Raw genomic sequence first — 26,443 nt, forward strand, 5'->3', positions numbered from 1 at the left:
TATTCGCTAATAGCAGTTACCATCATGTATGATACTAAAATCTAATCAAATAGACAACCTAAATATTCTGACAAAAAGAATAGGAAATCTGAAACCCTCATTCACTGGTAAGCAGAAATGTAAAGTGATATAACCATTTTAAAAACAGTTTGGCAATTTTTTAAACGCCAAACATAAATTTACTATATGATCCAGGAATTCCTTCCACTCCTAGGTAGGAAGGGAAGAGAAATGAAATATGTCTGAACGAAGACTGGTACACAAATGGTCATAGCAACATTATTGCCAACAGCCAAAAAGTGGAAACTCAAATGTCTGTCAATTCGTGAATGGATAAATGGAATACTCTTCAGCAATAAAAAGTAAAGTCCTGAAACATGCTGTAACTTTTTTTCAAAGATTTTGAGAGAGAGCCCACAAGCACGTGCGTGAATGGGGGGAGGGGTAGAGGGAGAGGGGCAGACTCCCCACTGAGTAGGAAGCCTGATTCAGGGCTGGATTCCAGGACCCAGAGATCATAACCTGAGCCAATGGCAGACGCTTAACCAACTGAGCCACTGAGGTGCCCCTAACATGCTCATCCCTAAAAACACTGTGAAATAAAAGAAGCCAAACACAAAAGACCACATATGGTATGGTTCCATTTACATGAAATGTCCCAAGAAGGCAAACTTATAGATACAAAAAATACCTTAGCAGGAAAGTGGCTGCAAATGGTGCAATTTCTTTTCAGGGTGATGGGTATATTATAAAAGTCAATTGTGGTGATAGTTTTGCAAATTAACTAAAATTCCCTAAACTATACACTTAAAAATGAGAGTACTTCATGTTGTGTAAACTACATAACTGTGATGGAGAAGGCGAAAGAGGCGATGAAGAGGAGGAGGACTACAGAGCCTCTGGGATGATAGGTGAATAGATGGACCTTAAATAACTTGACCAAAGGCTCAGCTAAATAGATGGCATAGCCAATACTGAAATCCAGGCTTTACTACAAAATCCATATTCTCCCTACATCCAGAAGTAAGGGTACACTAGAAGCAACATATATCTTACCAATTTTGCAAGAATACATTCAAATCCACTAGTGAAGCAATATATAGACACACAGAAAAAGGTTCCTTTAAAACTGAGATAAAATTATGGTAAGAATTAGGAAGAATTAAACATAAAATAAATCATCTGTAGAATGAAGAAAGTAAATACACAAAATCCAAACACGGTGGCTTGGGAAGCAGGACCCAGATCTTATCCATGACTTTATGAAAGCTGAAACCGAATTAACTGAATAGTGAAGAGTGTCTAAACAAATTAAATTTGGCAGTTTGTCTCCAACACTGTCCCTCGATAGAGTGTACTGACCCAGATCTGCTGTAGTGCAGACAGATTTGTCAGGCTATCACAGCTCAATAACACTGACAACTAAAATGATCCAACTAGCTTTGGGTTCATTCCAGGTTTGGTGGTCAATCTTCAGATTATAATCTGCATCTGATACAGGTCTTCCTACAAGAGAAGGCAGTGATAGGTGAGCACAGGTGGACTATTTCACTAGAAAATTACATTTATTACATCAATGTGTATCAACAATGTGATACCCTGTGATATAATGTGTTATATAATAATGTATGGTTTATTCTTTGGACTTGAAATCAGCTGAAACCTACATCACTTCTAGATGTAAATAATAAATCGAACTTCTGAACATATCAATTCTGAGAACCAGAGTCTTGTACATAGTTCAACAATACCTGCCACACTTAGAATGACTCATCAGGCAGTCAGCCTTCCCTAGAGATACTCTACTGCCCTGCTACATGCCTCTGAAAACTGCAACTTATATTTTGTTTTATAAACTGGATGAATGCTGTTGAGAAATCTGCAATGTACAAAATGTCCCCCCCCCAAAACACAGCTGCTTATATTCACATTTCATACTCTATAGAGCAGAGCACTGTTACATTAGCTCTTTACTAGCCAACATCCTCTGAAATGACCAGGACATACATGTTTATTCCCAATACAAGTAAGGAAATGAGGTAAAAGTAATTTACAAAAGGACATGATACTAATAAACACACTGACCTGGATTAAAATTCAGGTCTTTAGTCTCTGAATCCAACAGTTCTTATACTGTATTCACTGCAAGTCTCTAAAAGGCCAATCCAATAAAACCAAGAAGGCCAACATTTCTGCCAGAAAAACCAATGATTATTTTCTGGTCTTATGAGTAGTCAGAGAAATCCTCTAATAAACAAGAAAGATAATTTTACAAGGATCAGAACAGACCATAACAGAGAAAAATATTCAAATTTGAATAAAGGAATAAAAGATTTATAAGCAATACTAAAGGAAGTACTAACAAAAAAAAGTAGTTTAATTTAGAACCAAATGAAGAATTTTAATTTCATAAATAAATGAAAACAAGTAAGTGCCTTCTTTTAGAATCTGGCTACAAAATCTACTTAATGCTCTTTTTGTATTCTTTATTAAAAGGAGGGATCCCTGGGTGGCGCAGTGGTTTGGCGCCTGCCTTTGGCCCAGGGCGTGATCCTGGAGACCCGGGATCGAATCCCACATCGGGCTCCCGGTGCATGGAGCCTGCTTCTCCCTCTGCCTGTGTCTCTGCCTCTCTCTCTCTCTCTCTCTCTCTGTGTGTGTGTGTGTGTGTGTGACTATCATAAATAAATAAAAATTTAAAAAAAATCTTTATTAAAAGGAATGACACTGCTTATAGAAAGGCAGGAGTGACGCTGCTGTTTGGTTCCACTATAAAAGTGGTATTAGAAAGTATACTATGATTCAGCATTCCACTCTAAGTATAATTATCCAAAAGAAATGAGGGTTTATGTTCACCAAGAAACCTGAACAAGAATGTTCACAACCGCTTTATCACAATAGCCAACAAAGGAAAATAGCCCAAATATCCATGCACAAAAGGATAAAGTAATTCATTTTGGTATATTCACACAGAATACTACATAGGGACAAAAAAAAGAATTGCTGATACATGCCACAATATGGACGAATCTCACAAGAATCATGTTAAGGCCAAAGCAGCTAAAGTACAAACTTAACTGGTAGCTAAAAAAGTTGGAACAGGTGTGAGGGATGGGGAAGAGATAACTGAGGAGAAATATAGAAAACCTTCTGGAGTGTTGAAAAATGGTTTATATCTTGATCTAGGAGATTACAAGGGTAAAAATTCATCAAGCTTATAAGCAGTGTACTTTATGCATTAATATGTTCTACTGCAATTTTAAGTTAGAATGATACATTTATTTGGAACCTTTTACACACAGAACTTCCTTTAATCTTAAATTTCAAAACATAAATCTACTCTAAGAATGTAACCATAATTGAAAAAGGTGATTTTTTACTAAAATTAGCCCACAATAGAATCAACTAAATTACCCCAAAGATACACATTCCAAATTTTATCCTAAAATTTGTATCTTGGTTTGCTGTATGCTTCCATGGAATGGGCACAGCAAATGTCAAGGTAATCTCTACCTAGCCTCATTTCAATTATCTCAACATCTTCCAGAACTAAAATAATAATTAAGTCCAAGTTTCTCAATGAATAGATACAGTCATCTACTAAGAAAGAGAGAAATGAAGTAAGGGTGCTATAAGAGTAAAAAATTGTTAATAACTGCTGTGAGACATGAGAAAGAACTAGGAATAAAAAAGGATTATTGGGTAATGCTGAGGATCCAATTAAGATTGAAGAGCATGGGCAGCCTGGGTGGCTCAGTGGTTTAGCGCCGCCTTCAGTCCAGGGTGTGATCCAGGAGACCTGGGATCGAGTCCCACATCGGGCTCCCTGCATGGATCCTGCTTCTCCCTCTGCCTGTGTCTCTGCCTATCTGTGTGTGTGTGTGTGTGTGTGTCTCACAAATAAATAAATAAAATTAAAAAAAAAAAGATTGAAGAGCATGAATATTAGTGGCACCAGTCTGCAAAGCTGTGATTTTCTCCAGATATGCTTAGTAGCTCAGAACCAGGTACATAAATTTAAGAAATATTAACTGACCTATGGCTGACTATTAGACAAATGCAATAAACAGAGAAAAGTGCAAAGCATCTAAACATATTTCAAAAGTTAGATAAAGCTGCAGGCTAGATAAGAAAAATAAGGCAGAAGGGGGACAAAAACTACCAAAGGACTAAAAGACTCTAGAATACTGAAAAGAAACTATCAATGTCTACGTTAGAAAAAAAAAAATTCAAGGGGTACCTGGATGGCTCAGTCAGTTAAGCATCCTATTTGTGATTTCAGCTCAGGTCATGATCTCAGGATCTTGAGATCAACCCCCCACCACCACCACTCCAGCCTTGGGCTCTGACGTCAGCAGGGGTGGGGGTGGGGGTGGGGGTCTACTTAAGATTCTCTCCCTCTGCCCATCTCTCCCCTCTCCCCATTTGTGTGCATGCACTCTCTCTCTTTAAAATAAATAAATCATTTAAAAATTTTTAAAAAGTTCAGCAACATATGCAAAAATTCATGAAGAAGTCTTTCATAGCCAAGTACTATTTCTTATTATTTAGAAAATGAAATGCTCCTAACAATTCAGATTTCCCTTTTTGAGAGAATTAAAAAGGTTCCAAATGGAAAAAAGTTCAAATGTTTAAAGTATTATAATTGCAAATCTGTATGTTCCTTAACATTTCTATGTAAATCCAATACTTCTAATCAACAAAAGGAAGCTTCCAAGTTTCTTAGTGAAATAGTGAATCTTTACCAAAACCCTGCTTGTAACCAAACCAGTCATCCCATACGTCAACATAACACCCTTTAATCGACAAGAATTTGTGCAAGTGTGTGTGTCTGCTTAAAGTGGTCATATGACAAGAGTTATTTACTTTTTTAAGATTTTACTTATTTGAGGTGTGGGGGGTAGAGAGATGCGAGGGTGGGAAAGGGCAGAGGGAGAGGGAAAAGCAGACTCCCTGCCAAGCAGGGAGCATGACACAAGGCTCCACCCCAAGACCCTGCAATCATAAACTGAGCCAAAGGCAGAAACTTAACCAACTAAAGCTACCCCCGAAATAATTATTTTTCTATTTCCAAGTTCTGTCTAACTTGAACTTAGAATGAAACTGGTCAGTAACAGCTTACAATGAATGAATGAAGTAGACAGATAAAAGATGGCTGGAAGATAAGAAAAAATCTCAGGAAGAATGATACTAGCATATCTGAAACTATAATGTAATAATCTCTAATTAAAAGGTTTAAAGTGGGGCACCTGAGTGTCTCAGTTAAACATGTGACTTCTCAGCTCACGTCATGATTTCAGCATCCTCAGATAAAGCTCCCTACAACACCAGGCAGGCTCCCCACTTGGCAAGGGATCTGCTTGTCCCTCTCCCTCTACTCCTTCTACTTGTGCTGTCTCTCAAATAAAAACTAAAATCTTCAAAAAAAATTTTTTTAAGCAAAAGATATAAAGTATAACAATCAAGCAGAGTCTTTGGTAGAAATCTAAATTAAATTGCTCAATTTGGTTGAATCTAAGTACTATTTATTGAATGTCTATTAGTTTGCCCAGCACTGTGCTCTGCTGCTATGAAGCACAAAAAAGCATGTCCCCTTCCCTGAAGACAAGAAGAGTAAAGAAAGCTACACCTGAATTATCATAATTTCTCACAGTCCAAGTAGTACTTAATTATATGCCAAACAAGTAAAACAAAGTCATAGAAGGGTATTTGCAACTTAACTAATGGATTATTTTCCTCTGAAAAAGTAATCTAAAAAAAAAAAATTATGTGGGGAAATTAATAAATTAGAAAAAATAAATCTCCATCAGTCCTGACAGAAGTACCTGATGTTTCTGCGATGTCTGGCTATGGCTTGGACTAAAATGCCACAGCTATGTTTCTGATGAAGGGTAGTAGTGGTAAGAGATTTGGATTTTATACATCAAAGAAATTATACCCACACGTGCATGTATGTACCATTTATACTTGGCTTTGGTTAATAAAACTTTAGTATGTTTGTTTTAGGTGATGGTTATCCCTTTAACATAACGCAGCAAAACTACTAGCAAACTGGTTTTTCAAAGCTATGTAAATTAAACTAGAATGTACAACATAGTGTGAAAAAAAATGGCAGTTAGGTTCTCTGGCCAAAATTAAGATGCATTTGCCGCCTACAACTTTATTGTGTACTAATTGTGCTGCAAGTACTGGCATACATCCTCAAAACACACATGTACACAATTCCATTGCTTTAATTTCATCACTTAGCTTATACAATATTGCCTAAGAACTTTACTTATTGCCCTCTTTACCCATTCAACAAATTCTAACACTGAACAGTTCATTTCAAATGCAAATTTTCACCTCCAGTGATTTCCTTAAAAGGTAAGCTTTTAAAACACAAAAACCATTCACACTATTAACACTACTATCATCAGTAATGCTATTCAGCCATTTCTACCCATACCATATGTAAAATGGACTGGTATAAGAAGTTTCACACCATCTAGTGTATTTCATTCATTCTACATTTTATATTCTACATTCTACTGTACCTTTTTTGCCTTATTTTAACTTTTTTTAAGATTTTATTTATTTATTCTTGAGAGACAGAGAGAGAGAGAGAGAGAGAGAGAGAGAGAGAGAGAGGCATAGACATAGGCAGAGGGAGAAGCAGGCTCCATGCAAGAAGCCTGATGTGGGACTCAATCCCGGGACTCCAGGATCACGCCCTAAGCCTAAGGCAGATGCTTAACCACTGAGCCATTTTAACATTTCTGAAGTAAAGATAATCTCACAATCAATAGAATTTATAACTGTGCTGGACAAACAGTAAGGAAACATAGCTGTCATTGTTTAACCATGAATTCAGTCATAGATATTCACCATGTCAACTGACTTATATGCAGTTAGTTTCATGTATGTTGACTTCAAATACCTTTAAAATGTCTTTTAAAATATTCTACAACTTGGCATTGAAATGAACAGTTAGCTACTATGCACAAAGGTACAAAAACAGAGATTATCAAATCAAATATTCATTATTGTTAGTAATAATCCCAAGTTTTCTTGCAAACCAACAATGAAGTGAATTATGGGATATGAGAACAGCCACAAGTAGATGAACTTGATTATATTTTATTGCATAATATATACCAAAGGACAAGCTATCACACGCCAAGCAGTGCAATGAAGGCAGAAGAAACTGTCAAATCTCTGACAATAAAAAAATGTCAAAGCAATGTGTGGCTGGCATGACCAATTATAGGCTGTACAGGCATTATGGCATATGTTTCCTTCTCACTGTATGTAAAATAGTATTGTGTCTTCTATTACTGGTTCTGTGAAGTAAGATTTTAAAAATCAGAACCCTTCATTCTTGGTCTTCCCTCCAGTCTTCTCTATCTTAGAAGAGCACCACCATTCACTCAATTATTAAAGTCAGAAACTTGGAAATCATTTTTGACTCATCCCTTTCCCTCAATGCCTACTTTACCTCCACAACACGTATGGAATCAGAACACATCTCTATAACCCCTATTATAACCATAGTCCAAAGCACTATTACCTGTCACCTGGACACCAATATAATCTAACCATCCCCTCCTCCATTCCGCCCCCACTGCAATCTAATAATATTCACACAGGAGTGGGGCATAAGTTCTCAACCTTGGCACTGTTAACATTATGAGGTAATAATTCCTTGGTATAAGGGGCCATCTTGTGCACTGAAAAAGGTTGAGCAGCATCCCTGGCCTCTACCCACTAATGCCAATAGCATATACCATCAACCCCTGTTGTGACAACCAGAACTGTGTGCAGACATTGCCAAACATCCTCTGGGAAACAAAATATCTGTTGAGAACCACTGAACTAAGGGGAGGTTTTTTAAAATGTTCCTCTGCTGAAAACTCTCCAATGGTTTCTCACCTTACTTATAAAATCTCATTAGAACCCTTACCTAAATACACCCTACGTAATCTGGACTCTGGCCTACCTCTCTAGACTCATGTGATGCCACTAACACCCTTTCTGCGTTATGTTCCTTCTAGTCACTATGATCTCCTCTCACTTCCTAAAACACCACAGCCATTTCTGCTGCAAAGATTTTGCTTATGCTCTTCCTTCTGCCTGGATCATTCTTGCCCAGATTCTGCATATGTCTCAGCTTAAATTTCATATCCTTGAAAATGCCTTTCCTGACTGTATAAATGTATGTATCCCATTATTACCCATCATTGTAACATATATTCCCTTTATACCATTTATTAGTATATGTATCAATACAGCATAATCAGTATATGATTATGTTTACCAGATTATTGACGGTCTCTCACGTGAGGACAAATACCTTGTCTGTTGTATTTCCAGTATCTAGCCAAAACGAAATGAATAAACTTTTAAGTGGAAAACCTTATGAACCAGACGAGTTGGCATCAATGATAACGTCAGCACCACTCCCATCTCATTCCCCATCTGTATTTACCATCATTTCCCCCCTTGAAGTGGAGGGGAGGAGAATGGAAGGGAGAAGAGCCTAACAAAGCCTTCATATGTAAAAAATCTTTACCAACATCATATTATCTGAAGGGTGTGTACAGATTAAATATCAGATATAATGAACCTGAAGCCTGGAAAGGTGTGATAAATAGCCTGCATTCAATAAATGATGGCTATGTTTATAAAGCACCAAGCACAATGCCTATAGCATATAAATCAAAAATGCTACTTCGTTTTGTTGTTTTAAGTAGGCTCCATGCCAAATGTCGGGCTTGAACTCACAACCCTGAAATCAAGGGTCACATGTTCTACTGACTGATCCAGTCAGGTGCCACAAAAAAAGCCATTTCTCTTGTCCCTTTTAATCTCACTCTACCATCACCTTGCTCTGAAAATGGCTAAGAATAGAACTCTGTCCCTAAAAGATACCTTCCCCCTCCTGGATCTCCATAAACATAACATACTGGGTGTAACATATGTTAAGGTATTCATACATGTTGACTAGGGGAAGCCAAATATCCATTAACCAAAACCAATTCATCATAAAATGACCTCGGAAGTACATTGCAATTAGTGTCAGTAAGCAAAAAAAAAAAAAAAAAAAAAAAAAAAAAAAACATATTAATAATCATTTTTGAAATGATTTATGAAATGATTATGAAATGGCTTTAAAAATTAACCTAGGTGGGGGGGGATCCAAATTGCTGTTTAATAATATCAATGTTCATTACTAAAAATACCTACTGTATCTAACACAAATCTACTTACGGAAAATAAAACAGTAAACTGAATTCATAATTAGACTCAAATAATAACAAAGGACAAAGACTATAAAGTACTACACAATGTTTAGTTAATAATTAGAACAAAATGACTTATCTTACATTCCCTCTGTCTCTGACAATATTCCGTATACACATCTGGGGGTTTGAAGAAAGAGATAAAGGAGTGACTCACAAAGGGGACATGAAGCCAAGCTGCCAGGTATAAATCTTATTTCTGCTAATTACCAGCTATGTGATCTTTGAAAAATCACTTAACTTCTCTGTGCCTGTTTCCTCATCTACAAGTTGAGACTTAACAATAGTACCCACTTCACAGGGTTACCGTAAAAGCTACATATTAAAATGCTTAGAACAGTATCTGATAAATAAAAAAAAAACCTGCTAGCTATTATTATTTATATTATTATATTGCTGTTAGCTACTACTATACTACTTTGCTTCTTTACATCACTTTTGTTAATAACTATCATACTAAACAGCAATACACAAAACATACACATCATTGCAGAAAGTTCTATGAACAATACTGTATCAGACCACAGGATAGTCAGAATGCCTGGTGAGATAATGCATATCATTTTCTTCTATATATATATTTTTAAGAAGTGCTTGGGAAAAAAAAAACACTCTAGGCCCAAAGCATTTTTTAATCTATTAACTTTGATGTGTAATGAAGAACTTGAGTTTCAGTCCTTTTTTTTTTTAATTTTATTTTTTTTAATTTTATTTATTTATTTATGAGAGTCACACATAGAGAGAGAGGCAGAGACACAGGCAGAGGGAGAGGGAGAAGCAGGCTCCATGCACCGGGAGCCCGACGCGGGACTCGATCCCGGGTCTCCAGGATCGTGCCCTGGGCCAAAGGCAGGCGCCAAACCGCTGCGCCACCCAGGGATCCCCTTGAGTTTCAGTCCTATTTAACAAGTCAAAGAGTGGAGAAGAAAAGAATATCTCTAAGGATATCTTTCTGAAATAACCAAACAAATGAATTTTTCCATTCCCTATTCACCCTATATATCAAGCTATCCACTAAACTCTCTCAGAAAATGGTAACATGCTTAGAAATTAACTATTAATTGTATTAGTTAACTATTAACAAATTTAAAAAGCAAACTTGTAATATAGTAACATATGTTTCTCTAACACAGTAAACAAAAGATCTAAAGTTGCGTCTAACAATTAGCCTGATTTTAAAGTACATATTACGATAAATGGTATTTTGGGACATCTGTGACATCTATAATTTAATATGAAAATATTTCTGATTTCTATTGGTAAAAAAATCACAGGTATTGCTAGTACAACTGTGATTTGCTGCCCACATACAAAATCAAATAAAATGCCAAATCTCACTTATAGGTTAGTGAAGATACAGATGTGATATTTTCCAATCTAAGTTCATGAACCCTGGTTTCAAAAATAAGATTTGCTCTGGGCATGCATAGTAGCACAGTTAGTTGGGCCTCCAACTCTGGGTCTCTGCTCAGATCATGATCTCAGGGTCAGATTCATGGGATCAAGCCCCACAACTGGCTCCATACTCAGTGCAGAGTCTACTTGGGATTCTTTCTCTCTCTCTGCCCCTCCTGCTCATTCTCCCCTCTTTCTGAAATAAGTAAATCTTTAAAAAAATAAAAAATAAAAAAAGATTTGCTTTAAGAGATTAGAGTCACAAAACTCTGGACTCAAACTTACCACTTCCTAGCTAAGTAATATTGAGAAATGGTACTTAACCTCTCTACCTCATCTGTGAAATGGGAATAATACCAACATGAGACTGCTGTGCTATCTAATTACTTTATGCTACTTGTAGTATTTGACACCTTCTCTATAAACATATATACTGTTACAACCAGTAACCAAAGTCTGACAATTACATAGTTCGCCACCCTTAGGATGCACCAGAAACTCAGAGATTTGGTGTCAGCTGATCTGGGGTAGATCCTAGCCACTGGTATATTTTTAAAGCTCCCAGGTGATTCTAATGTGCAGCTACTGGCCTAAGGACAAAGTTCAAACTCTTTAGTTAGCACACTAGGAATGCTACTTACAGCTCTACATTTTAATCACTCCTCCATAGGTAATCAATGCCCTAACTAATGCTTCCTCAACAAGTGGGCTATATAGTAAGTAGTACCTCTTAAACTTCCTCCAGCCTGCATCAGAAACACCAGAATAACCTGTTAAAAATTGTTGGACTCTGCAAAATTTAATTCAGTTAGACTGGGGAGAAGTCCAAGAACATGCATTTCTTAACAAACTGACACTGCTGGTGCATGGACCACACTTTGAGAAGCCACTGGGCAACACTAGATCACAACCCAATTCCTCTATATTCACCTAAGATGGTGTTCCCTATCTCCACCATCCCATTCTTGCTTGGCTTTCACTTTCTGTGAAGGTGAATTATTACTCACCTTTAGGAAGCATTTGCCCACTTAAACCACTTCAAGGCACTTATTACCTACTATTTAACTTGGCTAGGAAAAAACATCAAAACTATAGACTGTTCTTAATGGTACACTAATGGCAGCATACACAGACTCTTTTGTAAGAATTAGGGAAAAAGGCCTCCTTTGGACAGGTGAATTAGAAAAGGTGAAAAGAGCAAACCCGAAGTCTATCAAGCAGAATAAAACCTGGATTTCAGCCACAACCTACCCCCTTGGCCAGGTACCTTTATGTAGAGCACCAATTCCACAACCACCAATTCCATGATAGCCCTGGGACAGCATTACTACTAAAACACAAGGGAAGAGCACTCAGACCAACCCTGGATATGAGGAAGGAGGGAGAGGAGAGAAGGAACAATAAAGCTTTTAGGAAAGGACTTTTAGAGAAGACATCACCTAAGTTTGGAGTCCTAAGTTGCTTTCTCTGTACAAAGAACAACAAAAACTGTGTTTTAATAACTTTAGACCCTACAGTGTATGGCTCACCATAGATTTCAATAAATGTATAAATGACTCACAATGAATAAAATTATATGAAAACACTTGCTAATCCATACTTCTTTCTCAACAAATAAAGAAGCAAACATACACCAAAAGCTGGCACCAAAAACTATCTTAAGTATTAACATTAACTAACTTATCGGGAGAAAACAAATTTTTCTAACAACCAATGGGAGATCAGAAGGCAAAAGGAGCCTGCTAAAGATACACCTGGGTTTTTCAAAATTAAAGACTTTGAAATCAAAACCTCTGCATTATCTGATTCAGAGGTGATTTCCTGATTATTTTAGCAGGCACTAAGAAATTAACAGGAATTCTGGAAACTAGGTCCAAGACACTAATTTTACAATGAAGAAACTGAGGTCCAGAGAAGTAATGATTCAAAGACACATGGCTAGGGCAGCCCCAGTGGCCCAGCGGTTTGGCGCCGCCTTCGGCCCAGGGTGTGATCCTGGAGACCCAGGATGGAGTACCATGTCGGGCTCCCTGCATGGAGCCTGCTTCTCTCCCTCTCCCTCTGCCTGTGTCTCTGCCTCTCTCTCTCTCTCTGTCATGAATAAATAAATTTTAAAAAGACACATGGCTAATGAGTGGTAAAGCTGTAATTAAAACTCAGGACTCTTCCTGGAGTCCTGGGATCGAGGTCTCTAATCATTCACTAGTCTTCTCTCTCTCCTACATCATGCCTCCTTTACATTTATAAAATAAAATACTAAATAAGGGTGCCTGGGTTACTCAGTTAAGCGTCTGACTCAATTCAGCTCAGTTCTTGATCTCAGGGTCATAAGTGCTCAGTGTTATGCTAGGCGTGGAGCCTACTTCAAAAATAGAAATAAAAAATAAAATATTAATTATCCGTAACTGAAAAACATAGATTAACCAGAGTTTTGTACTCTGTATTCCACTTTTATGAGATGAAAAAGTAGTCATCTATCATCTTATTTTGTCTAGAAACTTAGAGAGGTAGCTTTAAACATATGTTCTGCTCTTGGTAAAATGCATTCCTAGTCTCTGTATGCAAAATTATATGTGCAAAATTAATATTTATAAATAATTACCCTGGGCAGTCCCAGTGGCCCAGAGGTTTAGCGCCGCCTTCAGCCCAGGTGTGATCCTGGAGACCCGGGATCGAGTCCCACATCAGGCTCCCTGCACGAAGCCTGCTTCTCTCTCTCTCTCTTTCTGTCATGAATAAATAAAAAAAAAATCTTAAAATAATTAATTAATTAATTATCCTGATACAGACATCAAGATTTCTCAGTTACCCAGAAAGCACCTTTCCAAGATGCAGCAACATTCTTAAGAAAGAAAAAAAAGAGCCCACTTTTCGAAATATGTTTAACAATAAGCAGAAAACTCTAGCTACAACCCTCATCTCAATTAACCAGATTATCTCATCCTCTGACCACTCTCACTACTAAAGTTTTAATCTACTGCTAGTTCTACGTGCTGATAAGAACCAAATAATTAAAATGCTTTGCTTCCAGAAAGTAATTTCATCATTTAACTGTATTATACTTTTATTTGCCTCTTAAATATAAGATTAATGTCCTTAGAATTTACGAACCATGTACTACAATCTAATAGTTAAAAGCTAACTTTTTAATTTCTATGGCACCCCAGACAGAAGTTAGGCTTTTATTCCCATTTTGGAGATGAGAAAACTGAGAGGAAGAGAAGTTCAAGAATTCACCTATGAAGGGGCTGCATTAGAATTTAACACAGGCAGTGTGGCTCCAGTGCCAAGAACTCTCTCGGACAATGGCTTTCTTAGCCATTTAGCATGTGACAGTGCTTCCTTCACAAGTAAATTAACTTTTTCACTATCTCTAACAATGCAAGATACACAGTAAGGGATTTTCTTCCCAAAATATAATTTAAGCTCTAACAATAAAGCAGAACACAATTTAAGATATTTTTAGCTTTTATATACTGTGTTAGGTCCTAAAAATTTCTATACATTTGCTACCTTTTACTATCTCTACTAGAAAACATAAGAAGCCTCTCTCTCTCTCTCTCTCAGTGCTGTAAATGAGACAGGAAAAATAATAACCTGATTCAGTCATGGTCAACAGAGCTTTAAAATAAAGAAGGAATCATTTCCTCAAAAGACACAACCAGGTCATGTTCATGCTCGGCTATGTATACAGCACACTTTGTCTGCCTAAGATTGAAAAGATAGGCAATGGTGTCTCAAATCTCTACCTAGACCCTTAAATCAATTCAACAACTATGAAGAGAAATTTTGCTAGAGGTAAAAACAGTACAGATAATATTTAACTACTTTAATTAAAAAAATAAAGGGACTCTGCTGAAAAACTCTTCTGATTTTTATCACTTTCAACACATAGTGTGTCTGTAATTTGGGATGAACTGACAGGGAGAAGGCCTTAATTTTGCACATTACCCTTCCAAAGTATCTTTAATCTAACCCCCTCCACAGTATTTCATGTATTCCCATTAGTTTGTCTTGTTGCTTTGGAGTTTTGGGTTTCAATGTCTCCCAAAAGAACAGGAGCTTAAGGGTAAAACCTATGTATTTACGATCTTTATATACTCAATATTCGTCATGCAGTAGGCACTCAAAAATACTGATTGAAAAAAATCTTAACTGGATTCCCATCACAGAGATGAGACAACTGAGGCCTGCAGAAATTAAATATTCTACCCAAAACCACAGAACCATTATATGATGGAACAGGAAAGAAGAGTAAGTCTCCATAAAATAATCTTGAAAATGCAAAAGATTCCAACATGCAGAAATGAGGCCAAGAAGAAAAAAATAGCCTTTTACAAAATTTAGAGTCCAGGTTCTGAAAATTAGTCTGGGTTTAAATCCTGGCTCTGTCATTTATTAGCTGTACAGCCTTGGGACAATTAGTCTACAACACGACACAAGATATTGTGCCATGTGACTACCACCACTCACCAGATCTTATGACAAAAATAAATGCAGCAATAAATACATCTGCGACAAATGAAAATACACAGAGTGATAAACGTTGGCTGAAGCGATCCTACAACTTAGTGTTTATTTGCTTTCTGTTTTCTCTTTGTGAGGTATGTCAATTAGGCAGAACACATAAAATCTAGTTAACAGTTTAAAGAATTATAAAATGGGTCTCCTGGGTGGCTCAATTGGTTAAGCGTCTGCTTTGGCTCAGGTCAAGATCCCAGGGTCCTAGGATCAAGCCCTACAGCAGGCTCCCTGCACAACAGGAGCCTCATGACACCTACCAGCATCCACTAAACTGTGGCAGGTTAACTTTTTAGCCTTTGAGTACTGTAAAATCTCAGGCCTTTTAACCACTCATGACAGGCATTAGCACATAATCATGGTTTATTATAAATGAAGGAAAGATTCCACTTCCATATTACCAGGAAAAAGCAAAACAACTATATGCTGCCTTTAAGAGGTACACATGAAACACAAAGAGTTTTTAAGTAAATCAGTTTAAAAAAAGACATACTATAGAAACAGTAAGCTCAAGAAAGTTGAAGTGGTTATATTAATATCACATAAATAGACCCGAAAACAAAGTTATTACCAGAGATAAAGAAAAATATATCATAATGACAAAAAGATCAAATCGTATTACATATTTCATATGCTTAATAGAGCTCAAAAATGAGACAAAAATTGACAGAATTAAAAGAGAAACAGACAGTTGCATGAAAAAGGCAACTATGACTGAAATCACAGTTGGATATTTTAACCTTTCAGCAACTGATGTAACTACATCCCCCTTAAAAAAACAAACAAAAAAAGCAAATGTACAAATGATTTGAAAATGCTACCAAAACACCTTAATCTGTTATTTACAGAATACTACACCCAACAACTGCACAATACATTCTTTTCAACTGTGAAAAGTCCATAAAACAGTCCATAAAATGCAGTGATAAAACAAGTTTCAATAAATTTAAAGGGATTAAAATCATATTTATTTTTGGTATATATTTGGGTATATTCTCTGACCTCAAAATGAAGTTAGAAATCAATAATGATATCTAAAATCATCCCAAATATTGAAAATTAAACACACTTTTAAGTAGTACACATGTCAAAGAAATTACAAAGCAAATGAGAAATTATTTGAAGTTGAATAACAAAAAAACAACATATCAAAATTTGTGGAATACAACAGTGCTTATAAGGAGAATGACAGTGGTTTGTTTTTTTTTTTTTAAGATTTTATTTATTTATTCATGAGAGACACAGAGACAGAGAGAGGCAGAGACATAGGCAGAAAGAGAAGCAGGCTCCAAGCAGGAAGCTGGATACAGGACTTGATCCTGGGACCCCAGGATCCCGCCCTGAGCCTTAGGAAGACACTCAACCCCTGAGCCACCCAGGTGTGCCAAGAGTGATAGTTTTTAATGCTTAAATTAGAAAACAAAAAGTATCTAAAATTTATGACCTAAGATTCCACTTTAAAGAAGCTAGAAAAAAAAAAAAGTATGTGGAAGGAAAGAAAATTATAAGGAAAAGAACAAATGATAGAGAAAACAGATCGAGAAAAATACTATTACTTGAAAAGATAATATTGGTAACCCAAGAATGATACTGGTCAAGAAAAAAAGAAGGGACATACTAACACCACCAGATATTAAAGAGGAGATAGCACTATAGATCCCACAGACATTAAAAGGATATTAAGGTGGGATGCCTGGGTGGCTCAGCGGTTGAGCATCTGCCTTTGGCTTAGGGCATGATCCTGGAGACCTGGGATTGAGTCCTGCATCGGGCTCCCAGCCCGGAGCCTGCTTCTCCCTCTGCCATTGTATCTCTGCCTCTCTCTCCCTTCTCTCTCTCTCTCTCTCTCTCTCTCTGTTTCTCATGAATAAATAAAACCTTTTAAATAAACAAACAAATAAATAAATAGGATATCAAGGGAATCTTGTAAATCATTTATATCAATAAATGAAATGAGGTAAATAAATGTCTTTAAAAATACAACTTACCAAAATGGACAAGATGAAACAAAATATAGCCGTGTGTCTACTAACAAAATTGAATGTGAATGTTACCAAAAACCTTCCCACAAAGAAAATTCCAAGTCTAGATGGTATCACTGGTGAATTCTAATAGACATTCAATTAAAAATTAGTATCAAAGCTAAAATTCTTTCAGTAAATAAAGGAGCGCCTCCCAACCTATTTTATGAGGCCATCATTATCATTATACTGAAACCTGACAACAACATTGCAACCAAAGAAAACTACAAAGCAATATCCCTCATGAATATCCCCAAATCCCTAACATTAAATAAAAAAAGGAAAATACTCTGTGACTAAGTGAAATTAACCTAGGAATCAAGGCTATTTTAACTTTTGAAAATCACCATTTATTTATCCATTCTATCACTGATAAACATCTTGTTTCTAAATTTTGGCCACTGCAAGCAAGATTATTACGAACATTTTTATTCACATGTTATCTTCGACTAAGTAGATAAAACAAATTTTTCTGCAAAATGACCATGTCAATTTATACTCCTGCCAAGAGGGAGTATACTTTCTCTACACTCTCACCAACACTTGATATTATCAGAATGCTTAATGTTCACCAATTTGATAACATGAAAGTTTCTTCTTAGAGTTTTACTTTGTACTATTCTGATTACCAAGATTTAACTCACTGCTTTTTTTTTTTTTTAACTCTGAGTCATGGTACACTTAGGTGAGCTGCAACTGACATTCTTTTTTTTTTTTTTTTTAATTTATGATAGTCACACAGAATGAGAGAGAGAGGCAGAGACATAGGCAGAGGGAGAAGCAGGCTCCATGCACCGGGAACCTGACGTGGGATTCGATCCCAGGTCTCCAGGATCGCACCCTGGGCCAAAGGCAGGCGCCAAACCGCTGCGCCACCCAGGGATCCCTGCAACTGACATTCTTAATTTAAAAAACAAAATTAGAAAAAAAATTAGAAAATAGAGAGCACTACATAAAAGTTAAATGAAATAACATTTAACTTTTATTTCCATTTTATATGTGTTTATACCGGATCACAGCGTAAAATGTTTTTAACTGTGAGCTCTAGCAACTTAAAAGCCATTATTATAGCTGTTTCATTATGGCAAAACTCTATAGAGACATTTGGGCAAGTTACTAGTGCACCATTCAGGCCCATAACACAAAGGATTGTATTTTATAAAGAAAGTAGGACCTGAGGTGTCCTTCAAGCACTAACTGGAAAAACAGAATTAGAAGAGGGGGAGGTGGGACGCCTGGGTGGCTCAGTAGTTGAGTGTCTGCCTTGGGCTCAGGTCATGATCCAGGGGTCCTGGGATCGAGTTCCGCATTGGGCTCTGGACAAGGAGCACGCTTCTCTCTCTGCCTATGTCTCTGCCTCTCTGTCTCTCATGAATAAAATTTTTTAAAGGGAGGGGAGGAAAAAAACCTGAGGGAAGCAGTTAAGGGATGGATTACATGGAGAAAAGATCTATAAAACCAACTGGTCTATGACGTACTTAAAGCTCACTTCAAAACAATCACATTTGTCAATAAAACAAGGTTTCTCTCAGCACTAAGATAGGAAGTAGGAGCCTATCCTCTTAACTATTGAAAACTGACCCCTCCTTCTCCAGAAACATTATCCTAATTCCTATCTTAAAATTCATCTCATTCTAGAGCTTTGCAGGAGCATTCTTTTAGGTCTCTGCTTCCTACTTTTCCCTAAAGAGTCTCAAGGTAGCTGGAGACATCTTAATTCTAAAGACTTATGTTTATTCAGCTAACAATGACTGACCAAGCCCCTACTATACCCCCTTTCTATTAAGAAATTGTGTACTCCTCACAATTTTAACCCCTTAGTTATATTCTTTAAAGTTTGATATCCTTAACTAAAACTAATTGCCTCCTCTTGAAAATCTTTTTTCAAACCATCCCACACACCATGACCCAACTTCTGCTACCTTTTTTGCTCCACCAATAATATCCCTCCTCTGACCCTTCCAAAGAACTATTCTTTTTCCTAAGAATTTCTTCCTCACAAACTACAGACTAATCACACCACAGCAATTGCCTGGTGTAATGAGTTTGAATCTGTCACTTAATAGGAGTGTGATCTTAAGCATTAAAATCTCTTATGAGACTCAATCTCATCTCTAAAATAGGTAAAACAATAGGTATTAAGGAATAATGATAATTACATAATCTCCTATTGCCTTCCTTATTAAAGTTTTATTTTTAGTTTTTACTTTTAATTCCCTCTAAACACAATATAACATTTTTATAGAGAGAGGCACTTAAAGTGAGGTACCAGGAAATGTGGGAAAGGAAAAGGTTTAAAGACAAAAAAATATGAGTAAACTTGTCAAGTGCGTTACTGGTCTCCCTCTGGGCTCTCCTATGTTCAGATTCTAAGGAGGCAAACATAAAAATACTTCTTTCCCAATGGTAAGCAAAAATCTAAGAACCCTCAATGACCCACACCCTATAAATTCTCCTCCCTTTGACTGTGGGAAGACCTGTCAATATAATAAGATATCATCACTCCAGTGGTTGTTGTATGGCAGATAGATTTTGTATATGTATTTAAGGTCCCTAATCAGTGGAGTGTCCCAAAAGGAAATTATCCTGGGTGTGTCTGACCAAACTGGATAAGCTTTAAAAAGGGGTCTTAAAGGAGAATCTAGAGGTCACAAAGGAAGTCAAGGGGACTGGGTCCTGCTTGTCTGAATAAAAGCAACAGTCATATATGAACTGCTTATGTAGACTGTAAGCTAGCAAAAAGCTAGCAAGCGGGACTTACAAACACAAGGGTGTTAAGTCCAATTTCCACAAGGAAATTAACTATGCCAACAAGTACTGAGTTTGGAAGAACACCCTGAACCTCAGATAAAAACTATAGCTATAGCTGACATCCTGATGAGATAGGTGAGATGCTGTACAGAGTCTAGCTACAAAGTGTCCAGATCTCTCACCTGCAGAAACCTTCAATTACTAGATGTTGTTTAAGCTCCTAAATTTGTTGTGCTTTGCTATACATCAAAAGAAAATGAATACACTCCCTCACTCTAGGACTAACCAGCAAAGAAAAAAATGGGAAAAGAAAACACAACTTCAGGTACCTCCATTTTGACCTCAGTGTGTACTTTCTTATGGAATAAACTCCTCTTTCTGGCTCATCTCTTAACTCAGGCAAAACACCCTACTTACTGGCAAAGCATCCCCTGATGGGAACCGAAAACTACACCCGCAAGCAATAAGGACTGCCCTGAGCCAGGAAGACCCCATGTGACTGACCCTAAGACAATGACCTGACCTTCACCGCCCACTTTCACGTACCCCACCCATCTCTGATCCACATTTTCCTTACACAAACCTAGAAGTATTTTGAGCATTTTGGGGGAGAGAGTTCTCCCAGCACTGGCCTTACTGAAATAAGCTTCTCCTTTCCTGTTTCACCACCTTTTGCCTGTGCCTTTGGATTTCTGTCAGTAGCAAGTGGCTGGACCTAGTCTGTTTAGGATCCGTAGAGCCAGGTGCTCTTGAACCCCTGGTCCCAGGCTACAAAAAGATTTATCTTCTTCTTCAAGGTGCATCAGATCTCCTCACAGCACTGATTATGAAGATAAACAGATACAGAATGGAAGGATTAAAGGCTAAAACTGCAAAAAATTTTTAAAGTTTTAACTATTAAAAAGTACTTTTTCATACACATCTTGTTAAATAACTACCACATAATTTATTACCTTCATTTTAGTGATGAGAAAAAAATGAGGTTCAAAATGTGACATTCCAAAGATGACAAATCTAGGAAATGTTCAAAGTAATTTCAGTCCAGGGTTTTTGCCCCTACACCACAGCCCCCCTTAAGGCTTTAAAAGAGCCATTCAAATCAACAGTAATTGTATTACTGTCTTCAAAGGATGGAATCCCAGTAACGTAACTTCCCACATTTCACATCTATTTCAGTATCTCCTAGCTTTGTCAGAACATCAAAACCGAAGTGGATACTGAGAAATTTCCACTCAAAAGTAGTTTGGTTGTAAAAATGTCCACTGATAAACCACCTGAATAAACTTAAAACACATTTTGAAAAATGTAAATAAAAAATTCAGCAAAACACCTGTAGGTTTTCCAGAACTTTATTTAGAAAGCAATTTGTGTTTCAAGTGTTCACAAAAACCAAAAGTAGACAATCCTTCCGGATCCTTCAATATTCTCCCCCCCCTTCTGCAATTTTAAATCTGAAATCAACACTATAAATATGAAAATACAGTACAATGTATCATACAATAAATCGTTTTTATTTTCCTTGTTGTGTATATTTCCCTAGGTATATTTACCAACAAAATTTGCCATTTTCTTAAACACACGGAAAACTAAAAGGTAGAGTCCTACTCAAACCCCACATAAATCACAAATAACAGAACTTTCCCTATGCCAATTCAAGTACTTTCACACTTTATTTTCCTAAGAAGATGAAAAATAGGGTCCTTTCGAGTCACGACCACGAGAAATATTCATCCTCTTAACACGAACTTAACAGCAAATAATTTGCTATCGTCACATTACAAACAGCATTGTTTTGGGTCTAAGCTTCCAAAACCATCCCCTGATTTATACGCCCCGGGCACGATTCTCCGCAATGTGAAGAGAATCGAAAACATTTCAAATGTGGGTAGAAAGGGTGACGTGACAATCTTAAAGACCTGAACATTTTTTAAGTCCCTACAGCACACAAGAAACACCCAGCTCGGACCCTCCAATCGAGGCCCAGGACCAACTCCAGGCGCTCCGGTTTCCCAGCTCTTCACCCCGCCCCCACCCCGAGAAAGGAGGGAAAACAACTTTTATTGGCCTCTTCTCCCGGGGAATTGGCAAACTAGCGGGGCAGTGCTCCGGCCTGAACACGTTTCGCCGGGAGGCCTCCGTCGGGGGCGGGGAGGGCAGATAGCGGGAAAGCCCGGCTTCGACGCCCCTTCTCCCCCAGGCTCCAGCCCCCTGCCCCACCCCGCCAAGAAGACGTCTCGGCCGGCCGCCACGCTGAGCGACCCCCAGGCCCCTCCGCTGAGGCGAGCTCGTTGTCATGTGACGACGACGCCGCTAAAACACCGCAGAAACGCAGGGCGGCGGGCGGCGGGCGGCTTTCGCACCAGCCCGCCTCGGCCCGGCCCCGCCGGGCGCGGGCGAGTCCCGAGAGTCCGGGCGGGGGGGGGGGGGGCGGACGGAGGGCGGAGGGCGGGCTTGGCGGCGGGCCCGAGCGCGCCACAAAGGCTTCCGCGCCCGGCGCTGTAGTGCCCGAGCGGGCGGGGGCACAATTTTCGGGCCCGCGGGAGGGGTGGGGAGGATCGAGGGCTCAGAGGTGCCCGCCGCGCCCACAGGCGCCCCCCCGGCCGCCCGGTCGGCCAGCGGCTGCCGCGCCCCGCACAGGCCCGCGCGGCCTCCCTCCCCCGCGCGGGGCCCGCGCCCGGCCCGCCCGCCCGCCCGCTCCTCGCTCGCGCTCCCTCGCTCTCTCGCTCTCGCCCGGCCTCCATCTTGGATCCGCGCTTCCAGCCCCCGCGCCGCTGCCGCCGCATTCCCCCTTTCCCGCCCCCCGCCGCCGTCGCCGCCGCCCGCACTCACCTCAGCTGCCCATCCGGGCGCCGCCGGCCGTCGACCTAGTTTCCCCCCAAAAGTCTCCGGTGTGTTATTCCCGATGTGGGGGGGTTGTTACGGGGTGGTCGCCGGGGGTTCGGGAGCGGGGGCCGCGCCTTCAACGGAGCTGCAATCCTAACCCGCCATCTGGTGGCATTTTCCACACGCCAATGGCGCCGCTGCAGACTTGGGTCCGGACCGCCCTCTGCTGGCCGCGACGCTTACTGCCTAGCTGACGGGACGGGCCTGCCCGGAAAGGGGAGGGAGCTGAGGCGCGAGCTGGGGGCCGCGGCGGGGACGCGCGCAAACGCTTTCCTGTGGGGATTGCACGCACGCGCACCAGCGGGGCGGGAAACGTGGCTGCTGCGTGGAGGCTCCGCCCCCGCACGGCGCGGGCGCCCGGCTCAGCCAATCGCCATCGGCGGATGCCTCTCGGTGAGGGCGTGTGGCTGGGGCTTGGGCCGCCCGAGGCTGGCGGAAGGACGGCCACGGTGGCGCCTGCGCGCCCCTCGAGCCGAGTAGCTGCCCGCCATTTTCGGAGCTTTTCCGAGACCTGGAGGGAGACCCGCCCCCGGCGCCTTCACCGAGGCCCCTCCCCGGGTCTGGAGACTGGTGCTTCCCTGCGGCCCCGCCTGACTTCGCGCGGCTCCCTCCCCGGTCCTGGACGCGTTCTGCGGAAACGGGAGGGTGTGGAGGAGCCAAAGCCTTCTCCCGCCCCTCCGGGGTGTAAAGAGGGCCTCCGAGCTTAGCATTGTAGTAGCTCCTCTTTGTTGACTGTTGGCAAGGCGCTTTCGCGAGGGAGGGTGAAGAGGTTTTGAGAACTGTGCCTGTGCAGGCCCTCCCTCGCCGAGGTAAACGCTACAGTGCCTGCCCCGGGCCGATTGGCGTCGTCCCTGCCTCTGTAAAGCAGATCCTCTCTAGTGCCGGCTTTGCATAAGGCGGCAGCATTGGCTAGTTAGTGAGGAAGGAATGCAGCTAGACTGGGAAATCGCCGCCTCAGCTCTGGAAGGCGACTTCTCGCCCCCACAGCGGTGAGGACGGCTTTCAGGGGCTCGGAGCCGGACGTGAGATGTACTAACGTGAGATCGTGACCCGACCCTGCCCTTGAACGGCGCCTCTTCCACCCGCCTCTCCGTGGCTCGCCTCCTCAACTTTGCAATACCGAAAGTGAATTCTTCATCTCCCAGGTCACCAGCCCCATTTACGACTAAGTTCTCTGTTGCTAGAGCCAGCTCTGTTTTAATATTGCCTTAGAAGCGCTCAATCCCTTTACAGTCTTCACAGCCAGTCTCCAGTAAGTTACCCCTATTTCTGGTTTCTTTCCCAAAAGGTCACAAAGTGTGTGGCTGTTTGACTGGAGGAAGTCGCAACCAACCTGGCTGGGTATGAATTCGTGACTGGAGATATACATATATGTGTGTGTATACTAATGTATTTTAATATTAGTATATTTATACACACACACACACACACACACTCCTCTCTGGTTAATTTATTTTGTATTTTCTGCAAAGATTGTTGGCAGCTTTCCCTGTTATTAAAGATGCTAGTCTCAATCCATGCTCATAGATGTAACTTCATTTAGTTTTCCTGGGATCAAAGCTATGAGACTACAAATTCTCCAATTTGATATTCTCTCCATCTTGAAATGTCTGTAGTCCCATGTTGTTTGTGATCTCAAAAATTCTCACCAAATAAACCTGTTCTCCCCGTCTTTCCAAAGCCAGTCCTCCCTGGACTGCGTATGCCATCCCTTCCCACCTCCTTACACCAGTACATTTGTAAGGTCTTGTATCTTCAATGTCCTTATCCACCAGCTGCTTCTGTTTTTCAACACAGTTTCCATTGTCTTTCTAAGAATTTCAGTGCTACTATTCTCTCCAATTACTGTACTATCAACCTTCCTTTCACGGTCATTTCTGAAAAGAAGCAATCACCGCCTTCTTTTATACTTTATTCCTTAGCCTGTATCAATCAGACTTCGTAATAGCAAAATGAAATTGCACTTTAAGATCAACAGAGTTCTAATTAACAATCATTTTCTCATTCATCATTTTCTTGACACATCCAATCCCTAAACCCTCCTTAAAGTCCTATTTCCCTTAATTTTAAGGTAATCCCTGGTATCTACAACCTGCCTGATTTACTGGTCTTATACTGTTGCTAGCTCCTACTCCTTCTTCCATCCCACAGTTCAACTCCTCTCTGTCCTTCTCTACTACACTCTTTCACTTCAAAAGTCTCCCAAAATTGATTTCTGATTTTTCCCTCAACTAAAATTCCTCCTGTTCAGCTTACTTGCCAGGAAGCTCCAGCTTAAAATTTAAACATTTAAAATGATATTTTTTAAAATTCAAATTTCCTATTTTCTCTTTAATAGCATTGTCATCTCAGTTTAATAATTAAAAACAAGGACTCTGGAACCATACTGCTCTGGAAAGCTGTGTGGATAAATCTCTGTGCCTCAGTTTCCTCACTTGTTGGAATAACAATAATACCTGTCTCATAGAATTGCTATGAGTATTAAACAAATTAACGATTATATAGAAATGCCATTGGTGTTATTGAAGTGTTGCTTTTATCTTAAGAACTTTTTGACAATTTTTTAAAATATCCAAGGGCATGCATGAGTAGTCAACTTTCTGAGTTTAGAGAAATCTAAAATGTTCTTTATTTTGCTCTCTTACTTAACTCAATGGTTGAGCTGGTGTTTATAAGTAATTACCTAGTCTTCTAGTTTCTAAATTGGAAGGCTTGACTTTATGCTTTTCCTTCAAAATAGCCCAACTCCCATGATATCCTCATTCAGATTTCTTACTTTTTTCTCCCACTGCTTTATCCTCATTCAAGGCTGTTCCTCTCCACCAACTCCCATTGTCTTATGTCCTAACAAGCATAATAATAGCCTTCTAAAAAGTCTTTGTCTTTCATTCACCACCCTTTAAAAAATGCACAAAAGCTTTTTGTGATTCCTTTGGTTTATAAATTTTAATCAAAATTACTTAATGGTATTGAAGAAATGACTTGATCTTTTTCCAATTTCTGCCTATTTTCTCACAAATTCTTCATATTAGTTGATTTAGCCTGAAAAAATCATAAATGGAAGCAAACAAAAGATACATTTAAAGTTTAGCTATTTGGTAAGATAAGGTGATGAGTTATCATAATATGTTGACTTTGTTATGGAATCACACATTTCCCAGGAGCCCCTGCTTCTGTGAAATTCTTAATCGAGATTCCAAAATTCTTGGCAAAGATTTTCAAAAACCACAGTTTTCATGAACAGCTTCAAGCCATAGCTATGAACAAAATATCAAAACATATCTGAAACTAGTGTGGATATTACTTAAAGATTCTTAAATATTATTTAGGGTAGATTGGGGTGCCTCCATGGCTCAGTTGGTTAAGCTTCTGAATCTCAGGGTTGTGAGTTCAAGCCCTGTGTTGGCTCCACACTGGGCGTGGAGCCTACCTAAAAATATATTTTTTAAAAAATTAAGGATAGGGGATCCCTGGATGGCTCAGCGGTTTGGCGCCTGCCTTTGGCCCAGGGCGCGATCCTGGAGTCCCGGGATCAAGTCCCACATCGGGCTCCCGGCATGGAGCCTGCTTCTCCCTCCTCCTGTGTCTCTG

At 39.6% G+C, this 26,443-nt stretch overlaps 1 protein-coding gene across 1 annotated transcript in view; it reads right to left on the reverse strand.

Annotated features, from left to right (window-relative positions):
- STAG1 (stromal antigen 1) overlaps window positions 1-23,005 on the reverse strand; it is a 397,763-nt gene extending 374,758 nt beyond the window's left edge. The window contains exon 1 of the mRNA XM_055321295.1: window positions 22,799-23,005. The gene's annotated coding sequence lies outside the window, so the exon portion shown is untranslated. The remainder of the gene's footprint in view (window positions 1-22,798) is intronic.
- Window positions 23,006-26,443: the final 3,438 nt, after the last annotated feature.

Source organism: Nyctereutes procyonoides, unplaced genomic scaffold (genome assembly GCF_905146905.1).
Source record: "Nyctereutes procyonoides isolate TBG_1078 unplaced genomic scaffold, NYPRO_anot_genome, whole genome shotgun sequence".
Taxonomy (NCBI): Eukaryota; Metazoa; Chordata; class Mammalia; order Carnivora; family Canidae; genus Nyctereutes; species Nyctereutes procyonoides.